Raw genomic sequence first — 20445 nt, 5'->3', positions numbered from 1 at the left:
CACGAGACGCAGGCCAAGCCACCGTCTTTCCCCACTCATTGAAACTGGAGGCGAGCATGGGACGCACCTTGCCCATGGCCTCATCATTGAGCACCAGCGATCGGCCAACTGCGGGCTCGACGGCCGGAGGCGCATTGGCCAAAGACAGAGGTTTCTTCCCCTTATCCGCTTGTTTCGGTGCCATGGCGATGGAGCGACAGAGCTCAGGTCAGATTGGAAAGAGGAGCGGAGTCCCAGGGAAGTAGAGGACTTGGGGAAGTATGGCGCGGGCGATGGAAGAATAACTGTGTAGGTTGCGGTGGTCGCATAGCCAGGCGGATTCCAAGGCATGGCGGGGAAGCGGAGACGCCCACGTCCAATCAACCGCCACGCGTCGACCAAGGCCGCAGGCTATTGGGGCCCGTGGCGCTCCGCACTTGGCCTTTGGCTTCGCCTTGAAGCCAAGTCCGAGCGCGCCTTGGGCCCGGGGGCTACTGTCGGCATTCTGGGAACGGGGGTCCCCAGACTTGCCTGCCTGCGGCCCACGGCGTGGCTCTGTGAGCGGGCCCGTATGGCCCATCTTCATCAACAAGGCATTCAAGACCCTCGTGGGGGGCTAAGCCTCGCGAGGCGGACGACGCAAGACCTCCTCAGGAGCGGCCTCACCAGGTTGGCTCGCGAGGGGAAGAGAGATCAAGGCAAGGCAAACCTCGCGAGGTTCTCGTGACGTGAGCCATGACGATCGAGACTAGGCGGGCGCCAGCGTGCACAGCGTCCTTGTTTCCTCTTTGGTGCTAAGAAGGCAAGCGCAGGCGCGGAGTACTGAGGCGTCAAGCAAAGGTTTCCATATCAGTGCAACGAGACCAAGACCAGCAGGACAACAAGAAGGAGGTCACCATGGAGCCCAAGGCGGCGTCACCATGAGAGCCTTTTGCAGGCGAAGACTGCTTTTGTCAGGATAAGCTGTACTAGCTGTCCCCTTTCAAATTGGCCGTTGTTGGCTCCCTTCCCGCTCAATATTTGGGGAGAGGACCAGGGCCTCTATAAATAGGACTAGCCACCACAGTAGGAGGGGGACTCATTAGGAGGCATCTCATCTCATCTGATCGGATCCTCAACCGCACACCCAATCACCAAGCACAAGAGCACCTCTCCCAGGAGGCTGTTCTTCCCCTTGTACTGTTCATCCTAAGCCCAAGAGGCAATCCACCACCACCACACTGGAGTAGGGTATTACACCACAACGGTGGCCCGAACCAGTATAAATCTTGTGTCCCTTATGTTGCGAGTTCGTCGAGTTAGCCCTTGAGATCTTAGCGAAGCTAGGACGTGGATCGGTAGGGGGAGATCTTCGTGCACACCCCAGTGTTCGAACCTTGAGGTTTTTGCCGGAACCCGTGATCCGACAATCAGTGGTTACCCTCATGCTATGTTTCTTGCACTCTGTTATTATGTTGTTCATGCTAGTATTACTTTAATATTGGCCATGCTTGGTAGAAGTACATGTTGGTGATGGTCTTCGGTGCATGACTATTGTCTGTTCTGAGTACCGTTGTTATGCATGTTCTTTTGCACCCAGTTGGTTAAATGCTTGCATGGTAGTTTTATCATTATGTTATTCCATGGTATTTATTGTTGATGCTAGTGGTCATGTTATGCTATGAGTAGTGTTATACTTGTGATATTCATGTTTGTCATTATGCCATGCTCAGATGGATATGGTTCATTGTTGATATGGTTGGTAGTTATGTTGCACCCCCATGCTTATGTTGATATCATGTTCATGCATTGTAGTTGCATCATGTTATTTTTATCATGGCTCAACATATTTGCACTCAAGTTTAACCGGATTAAATTGAACTTGAATAACTGTTGGCTCAGTCATGGTGCCACCATATCGAGCTGACCTGTGCAACCACGCTTACCTTTGTGCGAAGGTCCTAGCTGGGTCTATTGTCATGCCTCCCGCCGGTGCCTCCAATGAGGGAAGGTTATGCGCGGGCGCTACCCTGATCAGGTAGGACGACATAAGCCTTGTGTGCCCGTTGTTGAGTATGGATCCTTGTCCCCGTTTGGGACCGTTTTGCCACGACGGTGGCCGTTGGTGCCTTTGGTAGGCACGGGGCCACCCAGGACTTAGCCCAAAGGGGAGTTGGTCGGAGTGACCGGGAGAGTGTCATGGAAGTAGATCGGTTTTGTCGGAACGCCGTTGGTCCACCCGAATGGGAGTGCGAGGCCATGGGTTCCGTGGTGTGGGTACAGTGTACTAACCTCTGCAGAGTGTGTGTTAAATCTATCGATAGCCGCGCCCACGGATATGGGCCCAGTTCATAGTCGGTCACACTATGGGTCAACAGTAATAATAATAATAATTTGCTTAATAACAACCCCGGTTCGATGATGAACGAAGTTGGTTGATATTTATGTGATCGTGAGAGGATCACTGTGGTATCGTGGATACCGAGTTGATGGATATTTGTGGTGTTATGCGAGAGTCAAGGGTAAAGGTCAAGCTCCTTGTGGTCATGAATGATTACTACGGTATTGTTAATACCAAGCTCGGTTGGATCCTAAGACGATCGTGTGATGTCCGTGATGGTCAGTTTGTGCAGGTGATGGTTATGAGGTAACCCGAGGAGAGTAAGTTGGTGCATGATAGCGTCATCATGTTGCATGCTAATATTATCATGTTCATATGTTCATGCCATGCTCATACTGTGCTAGCTGTATCATGTTCATCTTGTTCATGCTATGATTGATCTGATAGTATCATGTTAATCATTGTTAACCTATAATTGCCATGCTGTTGTCTGTCTTGATTGCTTTGGTTGCTGTGAGCTTGCAAGTACATTCAATGTACTGACCTGGCGTGTCATGCCAGTTCGCAGGTCATGCCGGATTTGATTACTTGTTCGCCGTGGATTCCTTGTTTGCGAGCTAGGATAAGCGTTCCAGCCAGCGTCCCTGCGGAGTGGAGTTCACCACCGTCGTCGCTGTTCCGCTGTTAGAGTTATTCCGCTGCGTCGAGTTGTTCTACTGCTTGCATGGAGCAACCATGGCACGCGTAGTTTCGCCGTGCCGATGTAACCCCCTTGTACCCATATAGATTGTAATAAAGAGCTGATTTGTTCTATGCTATGCAGTGCCATATTCCAGAAGACTTCTCCTCGATCTCTGGGCTGGAATACGGGGCGTTCCGGTTTCTCTGAGCTGGGGTGCCACAGGGTTCCCAGGCGCCTTTTTTAAAGGTTTTTAAACATACTCGGCCAAAATTCGGCTAAACACGACACAGATTCGGCGAAATTTAGGCGTTCCATCATTTTTTAACATATTGAAAACATAATCTAAAACAAAATAGAAAAACAACTACTACTACTGTCGCGCTGCCTACAGGCCGAAGAGCTTGCTGAAGGCGCTGTAGTTGCCACCGTCGTCGTCCTCCTCCTCCTCCTCCTTCACGCTGCCGCTGTCTCTGCTGGGCCCCTGCCCGGGGTCGCCTTGGCGGACGGGTTTGGCTGGCGGCGGTGCCTCATCGTCGCTGTCCTTGAGGACGATGACGCCGCCCTCGTCGCGGCCGCGGCGCCGAGCGGCAATCTTCTCTAGGGCGCGGCGCTGGCGCTCCATCTCCAGTCGGGCCCAATCCTCACGCGCCCACTTGACGACCTCGTTGTCGGCGGCCATGTCCTCGTGCTCGCTCTATACGGCGACGAGGCCCGGCTCCGTCTTCGGCTTGACGAGGCGGGAGGAAGGAGCAGAGGAGGCACGGCCACCCTCGTTGATGACGAGGGCGCCGCCGCGGGTGCGCCGCCTGAGTGGCGTCTCCACGGGCTCGATCTTGACGTTGGTGAGCGCCGGCGACCCGGAGGAGTGGGAGGAGGAACGGGAGGAGGAAGAGGACCCGGCCGCCATGTGCCTCGGCAGCCAGGGGCCCCCACTGCAGCGGGGGACCGGGGCCGCAGGGTACTCGAGTGGCGGCTCGTTGCCGCCCTCTAGGTGCTCGAGGACGAAGTGAAACGTGCGCCCGGGGACACCCCACCACTGACGTCGGCCGTCGGTGTTGTGGCGCCCCCTCACCAGCGCGTTGTTGGTGGAGGCGAGCTGCTCCTCGTGGCGGCGTTGGAAGTACGCCGCCCAGTGCGCGTGGTTGCTGGCGGCGTATTCCAGGCGGCCTCGCACCTCCTCCGGCAGGGAGGCTCGAACGCGCTCGATCTCGCCGTGGAAATGGCCGGCGTCGATCGGCTGCGGGGGGACGGCCACGCCTCCGGCACTGAGCCTCTACCGCCCCGGCACGCGCATGTCAGGCGGCGCCGGGTAATTCGCCTCGTGAAGTAGGTGGGCCTCCCACTTGTGCAGGTGGGGCGGCCGAAGCCGTTGGCCGCCGCTCCATCGCCGGGGAACCGCTCTCCCATCGGTGGGCATGCACGCGGTGGCTGTAGATGGGGAGAGAGGGAGATGAATGAAGGAAATATGCCCTAGATGAATAATAAAGTTATTATTTATTTCCTTATTTCATGATAAATGTTTATTATTCATGCTAGAATTGTATTAACCGGAAACTTAGTACATGTGTGAATACATAGACAAAACAAAGTGTCCCTAGTATGCCTCTACTTGACTAGCTTCTTTATCAAAGATGGTTATGTTTCCTAACCATAGACATGTGTTGTCATTTGATGAACGAGATCACATCATTAGGAGAATGATGCGATGGACAAGACCCATTCGTTAGCTCAGCATTATGATCGTTACAGTTTCATTGCTACTGCTTTCTTCATGACTTATACTTGTTCCTCAGACTATGAGATTATGCAACTCCCGAATACCGGAGGAACACTTTGTGTGCTATCAAACGTGACAACGTAAATGGGTGATTATAAAGATGCTCTACAGGTGTCTCCGAAGGTATTTGTTGGGTTGGCATAGATCGAGATTAGGATTTGTCAATTCGTGTTTCGGAGAGGTATCTCTGGGCCCTCTCGGTAATGCTCATCACTATAAGCCTTGAAAGCAATGTGACTAATGAGTTAGTTGCGGGATGAAGTATTACGGAACGAGTAAAGAGACTTGCCGGTAATGAGATTGAACTAGGTATGATGATACCGACGATCAAATCTCGGTCAAGTAACATACCGATGACAAAGGGAACAACGTATGTTGTTATGCGGTTTGACCGATAAAGATCTTCATAGAATATGTAGGAGCCAATATGAGCATCCAGGTTCCTCTGTTGGTTATTGACCGGAGATGTGTCTCGGTCATTTCAACATAGTTCTCGAGCCCGTAGGGTCCGCACGCTTAACGTTCGATGACGATTTGTATTATGAGTTATGTGATTTGATGAACCGAAGTTTGTTCAGAGTCCCGGATGAGATCACGGACATGACGAGGAGTCTCAAAATGGTCGAGACATAATGATTGATATATTGGAAGACTATATTCGGACATCGGAATGGTTCCGGAGAAGTTCGGGTATTTTCTGGAGTACCGGGAGGTTACCGGAACCCCTCGGGAGAAGTTATGGGCCTTATGGGCCATAAGAGGGAAGCACACCAGCCCACAAGGGGCTGGTGTGCCCCCCCTTGGGCAGGAGGCCGATTAGGACTAGGAGAAGGGGGCTAGCCCCCCTTTCCTTCTCCCTTCCCCCTTTCCTACTCCGTGTGGGAGGTGGAATCCTACTAGGACTAGGGAGTCCTAGTAGGACTCCACACCTTGGCGCGCTGAAAGCACAAGTGCTCCTTGGGTGATTTTGGTAATTAATGTCAACATATCTCTTGTTGGACTAATGCTTCTATCTAGTATGTTTCAGATGAGTTCAACTGGAGTGGCATGGACTAGAGGATGTGGAACCCCTTCAAGATGCTGAGGACAAAGGATTGGCTCAAGCTCAAAGATCAGGACTCTACATTTCTATTTTAGTGGTCCAAGATCACATTGAGTCCATAGGAAAGTCAATACTATTAAGAGGGTATGAGGTGTTGCTTAATGGCTTGCTTGCTCAAAGTGCTTAGTGATATGCTCCAAAGCCCTCAACCACTTTCTCATATCCATATATGTCCCAGACCTAAAAGTCAAACTCGGACCCACCGACTCTTTCTATCCGGCGCCACCGAGTTTAGTTGACATAGCCACTGCCAGAAACCCTAATCAATTTGGTCTCACCGATGGGATCTCGGTCTCACCGAGATGGGCTTGCAAACTCTCTGTTGCCCGTTGCAATAATTTCAGTCCCACCGAGATATGTAATCGGCCCCATCGAGTTTGCTTGGCCAACACTCTGTTTCACTTATTACCCAAATCGGTCCCACCGAGTTTGAGTAATCGGTCAAACCGAGATTTGGATTTACCCTAACCCTAGCACATCGGTCCCACCGAGTTGATCCAGTCGGTCCCACCGAAATGCCTAACGGGCACATTGTGAACCAAATCGGTCTGACCGAGTTCTCTGAATCGGTCCCACCGAGTTTGGTTATTTGTGTGTAACGGTTAGATTTTGTGTGGAGGCTATATATACCCCTCCACCCACTCTTTATTCGTGGAGAGAGCCATCAGAACATGCCTACACTTCCAACACATTTTTTCTGAGAGAGAACCACCTACACTTGTGTTGAGGTCAAGATATTCCATTCCAACCACATGAATCTTGATCTCTATCCTTCCCAAGTTGCTTTCCACTCAAATCTTCTTTCTACCAAATCCAATCCTATGAGAGAGAGAGTTGAGTGTTGGGGAGACTATCATTTGAAGCACAAGAGCAAGGAGTTCATCATCAACACACCATTTGTTACTTCTTGGAGAGTGGTGTCTCCTAGATTGGCTAGGTGTCACTTGGGAGCCTCCGTCAAGATTGTGGAGTTGAACCAAGGAGTTTGTAAGGGCAAGGAGATCGCCTACTTCGTGAGTATCTACCCTAGTGAGGCAAGTCCTTCGTGGGCGACGACCATGGTGGGATAGACAAGGTTGCTTCTTCGTGGACCCTTCGTGGGTGGAGCCCTCCGTGGACTCGCGCAACCATTACCCTTCGTGGGTTGAAGTCTCCATCAACGTGGATGTACGATAGCACCACCTATCGGAACCACGGATAAAAAATCTCCGTGTCTCCAAATTGCGTTTGCACACTCGAATCCCTTCCCTTTACATTCTTGCAACTTGCATGGTTTACTTTCCACTTCTCATTTACTCTTTGTATGCTTGCATGCTTGCTTGATATGTATTGTGAATGCTTAAACTTGTGCTAAAACTCCACATCAACTTAAGAGAAATTAAAAACTACAACTTTTCTTGATTAGAGTCTATTCCCCCCCTCTAGACACCTCTTCTCGATCCTTTCAATTGGTATCAGAGCATTGGTCTCCATTGCCTTGGTTTAAATACCTTTGGAGGAAGATGGATGTGTCTACTTTGGGGAGTCTTAGACGTAGAGTGCCTATTCTCGATGGAGAGTTTTTCTATGAGTGGAAAAATGAAATGCTTGAGATTTTCAATGAATATCATTTGAACAAGTACATTACTAGCCCTTGTGCACCTCATATTGATCCTTTGCATCCTACACCCGTAGAGGATCTTGACATGATTGGCAATCTTAGAACCATCAATCTTATCATTAGGGGATTGCCCAAAAATTTGATTGCTAATTTACCTACTCTTGATTGTGCCTATACTATATGGAGATTTCTTGAGGAACGATTTCTAGATTACTCCTTGAAAAATTTGGACGAAATCCTTCATAAATCTATTGCCTTGAGTAAGATGAATTCTAGTGATCCCAGCTTTGGCGATTGTCTATTTGAGCTTAAAAATCTCATGCGTGCCAAAGGAGATGTTGGAATCATTAGCAATATCATCTCCGAAGCTATTAGAATTCATAAAGACAACCATATGAATGATCATTTATCTAATGAATTACCCTCTCTAGGAGTTGATCAATCACAAGATGATGTTGAACATGGATACTATGATGAGGATGATGATGATAGTGACTATGATCTTGATGATGCAATGAGTCACTTTGGTCTTATGGCAAATCTTTGCGGCTACATGGCTGGAGGAAAGGAATGGGTCCTTGATAGTGGATGTACTGATCATATGACCTGAGATAAAGATATGTTCCGTGAGCTTGCTGAAAACGACGGCCCTCGAAAGTATGTCACCTTTGGTGATAACTCAAAGGGTAAGGTAGTTGGCCTCGGTAAGGTGGCCATCTCACATGACAGATCCATACAAAATGTCATGCTCGTTGAATCTCTTGGGTACAATTTACTTTCAGTATCCAGACTTGCTGATTTCGGTTTCAATGTCCTATTTACTGAGGTAGATTGCCAAGTGTTTCGTAGAGACAATCGTAAAATGGTCTTTACCGGTATACGTAGAGGTGATCTTTACATTGTTGACTTCATTAAAAAGGCTCAACCTAGAACTTGCTTAATTGCTAAATCTTCTAAAGGCTGGTTGTGGCATAGAAGACTAGGTCATGTGGGCATGCGAAATCTTGATAAGCTTATTAAAGGTGATCATATCCTTGGAGTAAAAGATGTCATATTTGACAAGGATAGGCTTTGTAGTGCTTGTCAGGCAGGGAAACAGGTTGGAGGAAGTCATCACGCGAAGAACATCATGACCACGAGAAGACCACTCGAGCTACTTCACATGGATCTCTTTGGTCCAAATGCCTACAAGAGTCTCGGTGGTAACTCATTTGGTCTAGTCATAGTTGATGAATTTTCAAGATTTACGTGGGTGTTCTTTCTTGATGACAAATCATAGGTCCAAAAGATCTTCAAAAACTTCGCTAGGAAGGCCCAAATCAATTTGACGTGAAGATAAAAAAGGTTCAGAGCGACAACGGAACGGAGTTCAAGAATGCAAATGTGGATACCTTTCTTGACGAAGAGGGGATTTCACACGAGTTCTCGGCTACGTACACACCTGAACAAAATGGAGTTGTTGAGAGAAAGAACCGGACTCTTATTGAGATGGCAAGAACGATGCTTGATGAGTATAAGACTCCAAAATAGTTTTGGGCGGAAGCGGTTGAGACAGCTTGTCATGCAACAAATCACTTGTATCTTCACAAGCTACTCGGCAAGACGGCATACGAGCTCCTCACCGGTAACAAACCCCAAGTTGGATACTTTCGAGTATTTGGCTCAAAGTGCTACATTCTTGATAAGCATCGCCGTTCTAAATTTGCTCCTAAATCTCATGAAGGTTTCCTACTTGGTTATGGCTCAAACTCTCACACTTACCGTCTCTACAACAATTTCACCCGAAAGGTTGAAGAGACGGTAGATGTGAAGTTTGATGAATCTAACGGCTCGCAAGTAGAGCAATTGCCAATTGATGTAAGAGACAAAGACCCTTCGGAAGCAATCCAAGACTTGTCTATTGGCAAGGTTCGTCCAACGGAGGTGAAGGAGAGTACCTCGTCCGTCCAAGTGGAAGCTTCTACCTCACGACAAGGTGAACCAAGAATTGATACGGAAGCATCCACAAGTGGGACACACCAAGACGAAGAAAACGAGGAAGTACACCAAGATGAACATCAACAACCTCCTTCTCCACCACGACAAGAGAATGACAACGTCAACAATGAAGAAGGCCAAGAAGAAGAAGATGTTCCACCCCGAGCCAAGCCAAAGCTCCCACGAGTTCGAGCAAGAATCGCCAAAGATCATCCCGTCGAGCAAATCTACAATGATATCCAAACCGGGAGAATCACTCGCTCTAAAACTTGTTTGGCTAATTTTTGTGAACATTACCCATTCATCTCTAGCATTGAACCTATGAAGGTTGAAGAAGCATTGGAAGATCCGGATTGGATAAATGCTATGCATGAAGAGCTACACAACTTTGAGAGAAATCAAGTATGGACATTGGTCGAGAAGCCCGACAACAACCACAACATCATTGGTACCAAATGGGTGTTTCACAACAAACAAGATGAAGATGGTCAAGTCGTCCGCAACAAAGCACGCCTAGTTGCCCAAGGCTACACTCAAGTCGAAGGTATGGACTATGGTGAGACATATGCTCCCGTTGCTAGACTTGAGTCCATTCGCATCTTACTTGCTTATGCTAATCACCATGATATCACCTTGTACCAAATGGACATTAAAAGTGCTTTTTTAAATGGTGAAATTGAGGAGGAAGTTTATGTTAAGCAACCTCCCGGCTTTGTCAATCCTAAGAAACCTAATCATGTTTACAAACTTCACAAAGCCCTTTATGGTCTTAAACAAGCTCCTAGAGCGTGGTATAAATGCTTGACCAAGTTCCTTATTGAAAAAGGCTTTGAAATTGGTAAAATTGATTCTACTCTTTTTACTAAAAGGGTTAATGGAGAACTATTTGTGTGCCAAATTTATGTTGATGATATTATATTTGGTTCAACTAACCCTCATTTTAGTGAGAAGTTTGGAAAGCTAATGTCGGAGAAGTTTGAGATGTCTATGATGAGTGAACTCAAATTCTTTCTTGGTTTGCAAATCAAGCAAACTAAGGAAGGTACATTTGTCTCTCAAACAAAGTACACCAATGACTTATTCAAGAAGTTCAATATGCAAGAATGCAAAGGTATGTCTACACCCATGCCTACTAGTGGACATCTTGACTTGACTAAGGATGGTGAACCGGTTGATCAAAAGGCTTACCGCTCTATGATTAGTTCATTGTTATATCTATGTGCCTCCCGTCCTGACATTATGCTAAGTGTGCCCAATATCAAGCGGCCCCTAAAGAATGTCATCTTAAGGCTGTGAAAAGGATAGTAAGATACTTAATATACACACCAAATTTTGGCATTTGGTATCCTAAGAGGTCTTCTTTCGTTCTTGTTGGTTACTCTGATTCGGACTATGCCAGAGACAAGGTTGATAGAAAGTACACTTCGGGTACTTGTCAATTTATTGGTAGATCTCTTGTGTCTTGGTCCTTCAAGAAACAAAACTCGGTATCCTTATCCACCGCCGAAGCGGAATACATTGCCGCTGGATCATGTTGTGCCCATTTACTTTGGATGACCCAAACTCCTCAAGATTATGGGATATATGTGAAATTCCATTGATGTGTGACAATGAAAGTGCTATTAAGATTGCTCACAATCCCGTGCAACATTCTCGAACTAAGCATATTGAAGTTCGTCATCATTTCATTCGAGATCATGTTGCCAAAGGGGACATTGATCTTAAGCATGTTCGTACCGATAAGCAATTAGCGGATATATTTACCAAACCGCTTGATGAGAAAGTCTTTTGCCGTTTGAGAGGTGAATTGAACATCATTGATGCTTCAAACTTGGAGTAGGAACTTCATTTGGATACATGCAAGGCATGAGCCTTTGACTAATCCTTGATACATCTTTCATGATGCTATCTATATGTCTTGGATATTTTTTCACCCTTGCATGCTATCTAAACCTTGTAGGTGCTTGGATGAATCTAAATCCATGAGATTGCAACTCACTCACATTTTGAGCAATCTCTACATCATCAAGTCTCTACACAATGGTGGTTGAAGACAAGGAAACACAAAACTCTTCAAACATATCCTTTGACAAATTCTACATTAAGATTTATGATTGTCATTTTGGATACACAAGTGCTCTTCCTTGCAAAGCTAATCCATGTAGGAAAATGAACTCAAATTCCAAGTGGTGCTCCCAACTCTTGATGAGCTACATCAACCTTGAGCAACCCACACAAGTTCAACTACATGATCAAGATCAACACCATCACCCAAGGTACGTTATTCCATCTTAGAGAAGCTTTATTCCAAATCATGGGGCAAAGCAACTCAACAAGATGTGAATACATCAAGATGCTTAAACGAAAAATGGTAACCTTTGAGCTTAAACGACGAGTATGACCAAAGATCAAGTGACCTCACTTGACTCCTATGTCAACATACTCTAACATAGGTGACTTTGTCACCGCCCGATTTGTAACGCCCCGAGACCGACGCTTCAGAAGACTTCCTTATTTTCGTGATCACCGCGTGTTTCTTTTGGTGCTTGCTCTTTTATTTTTGCATTGCATCATGTCATCATGCCATCATGTCATTAATCTTTGCATCAAAACTCAACTAAATAAATTGCATGGATCTTCGATCCATTTAAATCGAGGGAATTCACATGGTGATTTCTCTTTATAACATATCCTCCTAATATTTATGGAGCTATCATAAATATTTCATTAGTTTGGAATTAACCGGAACACACTTGCAAAATAATTCCCATGCCTATTTCCACTTCAAGTTTCACCTCCAAGCTTGGCCAACAATTCTTTTCCCTCTTATCGAGGCCCTTCCTAAATGTTCAACATTTTGGACACTTTGTAATCCTACTCCTTGTTCAAACCATTTGAATTTAAACCGTGCAATCTTACCCACTCCGTTTTTCTTGGAACGAGCACATTTTTGTGAGTCCGGGAAAATTAGCCTCTTGCCCAAATCCTTCCCCTAACCCCTTTCTTTTCTCTCCTTTCTTTCATTGCGATTTTCTGTTTTTCGGAAAGGTTTTTGAAAGAATTAAGGGGGAGAGAGAGATCCAGCGCAGCCCAACTCCTCCTGACCTTTTCCCCTCTTCACCGAGATGGCCCAAGGCCCAGCCGCCACACCCTACCTAACCCTAGCCCGACCATTACTCGATCCCCATCTCTCCCTTCGTTCTCCTCCTGCGCCGCCGCACACCCATCGCCCGATCCCCATCTCCCTCTCGTCTCCTCCCTCGCGCTGCCTCCCACACAGAAAGAGAGAGGAGCAGAGCCTCGCGCTCCTCCCTCCTCTCGATCTCCCCCTCCACTCTCTCCCTCGCGCCGGACCCGCTCTCAGCCTCCCGCGCGCCTCCCTCTGCAGTACCAGGCCGCGACCGTGCCTCCTCGCCATCCCTGTTGCCCGAGCGCCCGAGGAGAGGAGCTCCTCGAGTTCCCGCAAGCCGCGACCTCCTCTGCCCAGCGGGCCAACCGTACTGCGCCCTGGCCTTCTTCCCCGCCTCCTTGCCATGGCCGCGTGCCACTCAAGCCAGTAGGCCGCTGCCCTGCGTCATCGCGCCCGAGCCTCCTCGCGGCTTGCTGCAACCGCGCAAGTAGAGGAGCTCACGCCCGAGCTCCCTGCTTCCTCCCTCCATGGCGCCCGGCCTCCCGCGCCTCCGCCGAAGCAGTCTTCCCCGCCCACAAGCCGTCCGGCCGTCGCGTTGCCATCTTCCAGCGACCTCGCCGCCTTCCTACACACGCGTGCCCGCTGCTGGTCTCGTGTGAGAGCCCCTCCTCACGGTCATGGCGTCCATCGTGGCTGTTCAGTGTTCGCATGTTGCTGCTGTTTCGCCGCCCGCCTCTTCGTTGACCGCCAAGACCCAGACGTTGTGCTGCTTCGTTTGGCTCATCCCAAGCCTCGATAGACCCGGGGCCTCACTGCACTTGACCGTCGTCGTTCTGTTGCTTCTCCGTGAAGACCGAGACTGCAAGTACATGGATACGCCAAGTTCCGCTCCGAACATGTACGACTACACCTGCTGATGCGTCAAGTACCTTGGAACGTCTATGACTACGCGGACTCGCCAAGTACCTCTCCGAAAACGAACGTGTGCCACTACTTCCACTACCGTCGCCGAAGACCCGTGTAACGGAACAGTCAAGTTCGACTACCTCCGCGTGTACCGCTACTTCCACTACCGTCGCGAGAACGACTACTTCCACTACGGCACGTGAACAACTACTTCCACTTCGAACGCGTTCCGCCCCGAGTGCACGCTTCAAAGGTATAACCCCGAGACGACGTCCGTGGACCGAATGCATGTGTTGTATGAGATGCTCGTGTTTGCACCATGTCCGAATTGGTCCGTGCACGTTCCTCATTTCCTTCCCACCGTCATGTGGGAACCCGGTAACCGGGATCACCCCACCATCATTTGCAAGTTCCGTTCATCCACAGTTTCTTTTGCACCGACATCTCGATGAGTTGTCGGATCACCGTTATGTTGCCGTGGCATCATTTTCGGATTCGTTGCCGTGGCACCCTTTTCGTTCCGCCACAGTAACAAATGCTTCATAACATGCTCATGTCAACATTTTCACAAACTTGCTTAAAAACTTGCATATGTCATCCGCATCATGATAACAACATTTAAAATGTCTACAATTGTTGTGTGCATTAAAATTGCTAGATGACTTGAGGATTTTCCGGAATTATTGTTTGTTGTTCCGGCCTCATTTAAATTGCCTAGATAGTTAGTTTACTTATGTTTCACCTCTTGCCATGTTAATCAACATTTAATATTGTTGGGTACATAAATGAGAGAGAACTAAATAATTGATGTGGTGTTTTGTTAATATGCAACTCGTTGCATATTGAGCTCCACTTAATTTGTAGTGTTGTTTGTTGCACTTTGCCATGCCATGCCTCATTAAACCGGACATGCATCATACTTGATTGTGCATCATGCCATGTTTATGTGGTGGTTGTTTACTATGTTGTTTGTTTCTTTCCGGTTTGCTTCTCTCGTTAGCTTCGGTTTCGTTCCGGAGTTGTGAGGATTCGTTCGACTGCGTCCGTTTGTCTTCTTCATGGACTCGTTCTTCTTCCTTGCGGGATCTCAGGCAAGATGACCATACCCTCGAAATCACTTCTATCTTTGCTTGCTAGTTGTTTGCTCTATTGTTATGCCGCGCTACCTACCACTTGCTTTTCAAGCCTCCCAAATTGCCATGAACCTCTAACCTTTGTCACCCGTCCTAGCAAACCATTGTTTGGCTATGTTCCCGCTTTTGCTCAGCCCCTCTTATAGCGTTGCTAGTAGCAGGAGAAGATGAAGATTGCTCCATGTTGGATTATGTTTATGTTGGGATATCACAATACCTCTTATTTAATTAATGCATCTATATACTTGGTAAAGGGTGGAAGGCTCGGCCTTATGCCTGGTGTTTTGTTTCACTCTTGCCGCCCCTAGTTTCCGTCATACCGGTGTTATGTTCCTTGATTTTGCGTTCCTTACGCGGTTGGGTGATTTATGGGACCCCCTTGACAGTTCGCTTTGAATAAAACTCCTCCAGCAAGGCCCAACCTTGGTTTTACCATTTGCCACCTCCTATCCCCTTTTTCCCTTGGGTTCTGCAGACTCAAGGGTCATCTTTATTTTAGACCCCCCCGGGCCAGTGCTCCTTCGAGTGTTGGTCCGAACCGAGCAGCCTGCGGGGCCACCTCGGGGAAACTCGAGGTCTGGTTTTACTCGTAGCTTGACTTATCCGGTGTGCCCTGAGAACGAGATATGTGCAGCTCCTATCGGGATTTGTCGGCACATTCGGGCGGTTTTGCTGGTCTTGTTTTACCATTGTCGAAATGTCTTGTAAACCGGGATTCTGAGGCTGATCGGGTCTTCCTGGGAGAAGGTTTATCCTTCGTTGACCGTGAGAGCTTATAATGGGCTAAGTTGGGACACCCCTGCAGGGTATTATCTTTCGAAAGCCGTGCCCGCGGTTATGTGGCAGATGGGAATTTGTTAATATCCGGTTGTAGAGAACTTGACACTTGACTTAATTAAAATACATCAACCGCGTGTGTAGCCATGATGGTCTCTTCTCGGCGGAGTCCGGGAAGTGTACACGGTTTCTGTGTTATGTTTGACGTAAGTAGGAGTTCAGGATCACTTCTTGATCATTACTAGTTGACGACCGTTCCGTTGCTTCTCTTCTCGCTCTTATTTGCGTATGTTAGCCACCATATATGCTTAGTGCTTGCTGCAGCTCCACCTCACTACCCTTTCCTTCCTATAAGATTAAATAGTCTTGATCTCGCGGGTGTGAGTTTGCTGAGTCCTCGTGACTCACAGATACTTCCAAAACAGTTGCAGGTGCCGATGATACCAGTGCAGGTGACGCAACTGAGCTCAAGTGGAAGCTCGATGAAGGTCTTGCTCGTTGTGTTGTTTCTTTTCCTGTTGATCAGTAGTGGAGCCCAGTTGGGACGATCAGGGATCTAGCATTTGGGGTTGTCTTCTTTTATTTTGGTTCCGTAGTCGGACCTATGTGTGTACTCTGATTGATGTATGATTTATTTATGTATTGTGTGAAGTGGCGATTGTAAGCCAACTCTTTATCCCATTCTTGTTCATTACATGGGATTGTGTGAAGATGACCCTTCTTGCGACAAAAACCACAATGCGGTTATGCCTCTAAGTCGTGCCTCGACACGTGGGAGATATAGCCGCATCGTGGGCGTTACACGATTCTAGATGAAGTTCTCTTGTGTTTCCTCTTGCATTGGTCTCATGCATCTGTGTTTCCCCTTTCAAAAAAAACTTCATCTAGATCTTTTTATTTCTTCTTGTTCTGCATTTTCTGCATCCGATACCTTGAAAATCCTTGTGAGATCTTAAGTGCCTAGTGAGCTGAGGTGACAAGTGTTTTCTCTGTGATGGACTCGGTCACACCAGTTTGTTTCTTTCGGCCCAACCGAATTCTCTCGGTGCCACCGAAGCTCAAAACTCGGTGCTACCGATTTCACTACAGGAAAGACAGCTTGCCACTTGTTCCTGCATACTTCTTGCTCCAGCTCCACTCAATGACTCTTATCCTCTACCAGCATCACATTCGACTTGTTTTGTGACTCAAGGACCAAACCCTCTTGTAATAAAAATCCAGAAGAGCCCTTCTTGGAAATTGATGTCAAAGGGGGAGAGAGAGATCACATCAAAGCTTAAAGAGAGAATACTACTCAGGGGGAGAGTGTAAGAAACCCCAGAAGCCTGGTGTTCAAGAAGAGAGAAGTCACATGTCTTTAAGAGGGGAAAGACATGTTCACCGGGTCCATAAAACTCACTCGGATAAGCTGTATTATTGAACCATACAAAACAACAAGCGATAAAACCAAAGACAGATAAAGCAGCTAAACTATAAGACAAAAAAAGGAGCGTGAGAGCCAAATGAATCGAAAGATTCATGTTTGGTTCCGAAAGAGATCATAAAAGAATTAAATTAATTAGGCCTTGAACTTCTACTTTCGTTTAGAATTTAGGCATTATTTTTCCCCTTGCTTCCGAAAAAAGAGTCAAGAAACCAAAAAAATTGTCTTATTTGGTAAGTTTATAAATTAACAAATAAGACATGAAAGAGTAAATATTCGCCTGCGAAATTCTTATTGAATTAGAATACTTTACCGTGATTCAATAAGAGTAAAAATAAGGATTTTTTGGATATGTTATGTAGGGTATGTTTTTTTTATTAATTTTATTTTGAGCTCTCAAGATATCAATATATACATATACAATCTCTACATAATGTCTCGTCTATTCGCACAAGAAAAAGCCTTTTTCTTGTGCCGATTCTTCTTGTATCAAAATAAGAATCCTTTTTCTTCCTAATTCGTCAAAGATTACTATTTCTTCTTTATTCGGGTCTGTCTCTTGGACCTCTTTTTCTTTTGCTTAGGTTTAGCCGAGGTAGTGGACAAACAGAGGGGAAGAAAATATGGCGGGGAAAAAATTTCTTGTGATTGTGAGCAAATTGCTTGGGGACACCAAAAAAGGGATCCTATCACTATCAACTAATTTGTTACGACCTAGGATAATAAGCTCATGAGCTTGGGATAATCTATTTGATTGCAGGGTTTTGTTCCGAAGCAAAGATATCCGCGGAGGCCGGTTCGTTCGTCCTATTCTGATATTCAAGGAAAGATCATTTCTACTGATAGTCATAAGATACTTTTATCAAGTAGTGGGAAGACTATAAGTATTCCGGCCTGGTCACTGCGGCCCCCTTTTGTGAGGGGGCACCCCTTCTCCCGAAGTTACGGGGCTATTTTGCGGAGTTAGATTTTCGACGAAGACCCGTCCCGTGCAGCGAAGCCCTGTTAGTAAGACCCCCCCGCAATAATGGATTATAGAAGAATATTATTCCAAAAGAAAGAAAAAAGGAGACCCATGCCATGATTTTCAAATCTTCTCTATTTAGTAGTCTAAGTTTCTCGATGAGGATAATTAATTCGGTTTTGATTGTTTACATTAGCTCTGTTTCTTTTCTTTGCTCTGATTTTCTGTTCCCTATCTTCTCCCAATATCCCATGCAAGATTCAGGGGGAGCAAGACACCTAAGGGAAGGAAATCTCTGATTTTATTGCACATCTTTACTTTTGGGGACATGTCTATATCAACAAAGTACTCAGTAATCACTCTCTACATGTCATCCCAGTCTTGGTACTCTTGTGATTTCTGTTGTTTGCTTTGGCCAGTAGATGTATATGTGTTATCTAACCTTGTTTACCCAGGTTCATTTCTTCCTAAGCCAACTCAAGATCACAAGGTAAGTATATGCATCACAGTCATGTGCATGAGGATTTCTTGCTGATGTACATATTGTTTGCAAGAAGGACTGATGAGCATGAATGCACATTTCTTATATTCACATCATTTGCCCTAATGCATATAACCAAGATACATGTAACACATTGCTTACTCTGTCATGCTTATGCATTCACATGCTCCTATGTTCCATATTTACATGAGTGCATACATATAGGGGGAGCCTATGCATGTTACATGTCTGTCCAAAGCTTTACTTGTTGTTCTCTATCTCTTTAATCTAAAGCTTTGATGTATGTTGTCATCAATTACCAAAAAGGGGGAGATTGAAAGCACAAGTGCTCCCTGGGTGATTTTTGTAATTAATGTCAACATATCTCTTGTTGGACTAATGCTTCTATCTAGTATGTTTCAGATGAGTTCAAATGGAGTGGCATGGACTAGAGGATGTGGAACCCCTTCAAGATGCCGAGGACAAAGGATTGGCTCAAGCTCAAAGCTCAGGACTCTACATTTCTATTTTAGTGGTCCAAGATCACATTGAGTCCATAGGAAAGCCAATACTATTAAGAGGGGATGAGGTGTTGCTTAATGGCTTGCTTGCTCAAAGTGCTTAGTGATATGCTCCAAAGCCCTCAACCACTTTCTCATATCCATATATGTCCCAGACCTAAAAGTCAAACTCAGACCCACCGACTCTTTCTATCCGGCGCCACCGAGTTCAGTTGACATAGCCACTGCCAGAAACCCTAATCAATTCAGTCTCACCGATGGGATCTCGGTCTCACCTAGATGGGCTTGCAAACTCTCTGTTGCTCGTTGCAATAATTTCGGTCCCACCGAGATATGTAATCGGCCCCACCGAGTTTGCTTGGCCAACACTCTGTTTCGCTTATTACCCAAATCGATCCCACCGAGTTTGAGTAATCGGTCAAACAGAGATTTGGATTTACCCTAACCCTAGCACATCATTCCCATCGAGTTGATCCAGTCGGTCCCACCGAAATGCCTAACGGTCACATTATGAACCAAATCGGTCTGACCGAGTTCTCTGAATCGGTCCCACCGAGTTTGGTGATTTGTGTGTAACGGTTAGATTTTGTGTGGAGGCTATATATACCCCTCCACCCACTCTTCATTCGTGGAGAGAGCCATCAGAACATGCCTACACTTCCAACACATTTTTTCTGAGAGAGAACCACCTACACTTGTGTTGAGGTCAAGATATTCCATTCCAACCACATGAATCTTGATCTCTATCCTTCCCAAGTTGCTTTCCACTCAAATCTTCTTTCTACCAAATCCAATCCTATGAGAGAGAGTTGAGTGTTGGGGAGACTATCATTTGAAGCACAAGAGCAAGGAGTTCATCATGAACACACCATTTGTTACTTCTTGGAGAGTGGTGTCTCCTAGATTGGCTAGGTGTCACTTGGGAGCCTCCGTCAAGATTGTGGAGTTGAACCAAGGAGTTTGTAAGGGCAAAGAGATCGCCTACTTCGTGAAGATCTACCCTAGTGAGGCAAGTCCTTCATGGGCGACGACCATGGTGGGATAGACAAGGTTGCTTCTTCGTGGACCCTTCGTGGGTGGAGCCCTCCGTGGACTCGCGCAACCGTTACCCTTCGTGGGTTGAAGTCTCCATCAACGTGGATGTACGATAGCACCACCTATCGGAACCACGGATAAAAAATCTCCGTGTCTCCAAATTGCGTTTGCACACTCCAATCCCTTCCCTTTACATTCTTGCAACTTGCATGGTTTACTTTCCGCTGCTCATATACTCTTTGTATGCTTGCATGCTTGCTTGATATGTATTGTGAATGCTTAAACTTGTGCTAAAACTCCACATCAACTTAAGAGAAATTAAAAACTGCAACTTTTCTTGATTAGAGTCTATTCACCCCCCCTTTAGACACCTCTTCTCGATCCTTTCACGCGCCCCCTAGGGCCGGCTGCCTCTCCCTCTCCCTCCTTTATATACGGGGCAAGGGGGCACCCTAGAACACACAAGTTGATCTTTTAGCCGTGTGCGGTGCCCCCCTCCACAGTTACACACCTCGATCATATCGCCGTAGGGCTTAGGCGAAGCCCTGCACCGGTAACATCATCATCACTGTCAACACGCCGTCTTGCTGATGAAACTCTCCCTCGACCTCAACTGGATCAAGAGTACGAGGGACGTC

Source organism: Triticum aestivum, chromosome 5D (assembly GCF_018294505.1).
Source record: "Triticum aestivum cultivar Chinese Spring chromosome 5D, IWGSC CS RefSeq v2.1, whole genome shotgun sequence".
Lineage (NCBI taxonomy): Eukaryota > Viridiplantae > Streptophyta > Magnoliopsida > Poales > Poaceae > Triticum > Triticum aestivum.
This window is presented reverse-complemented; position numbering follows the sequence as displayed.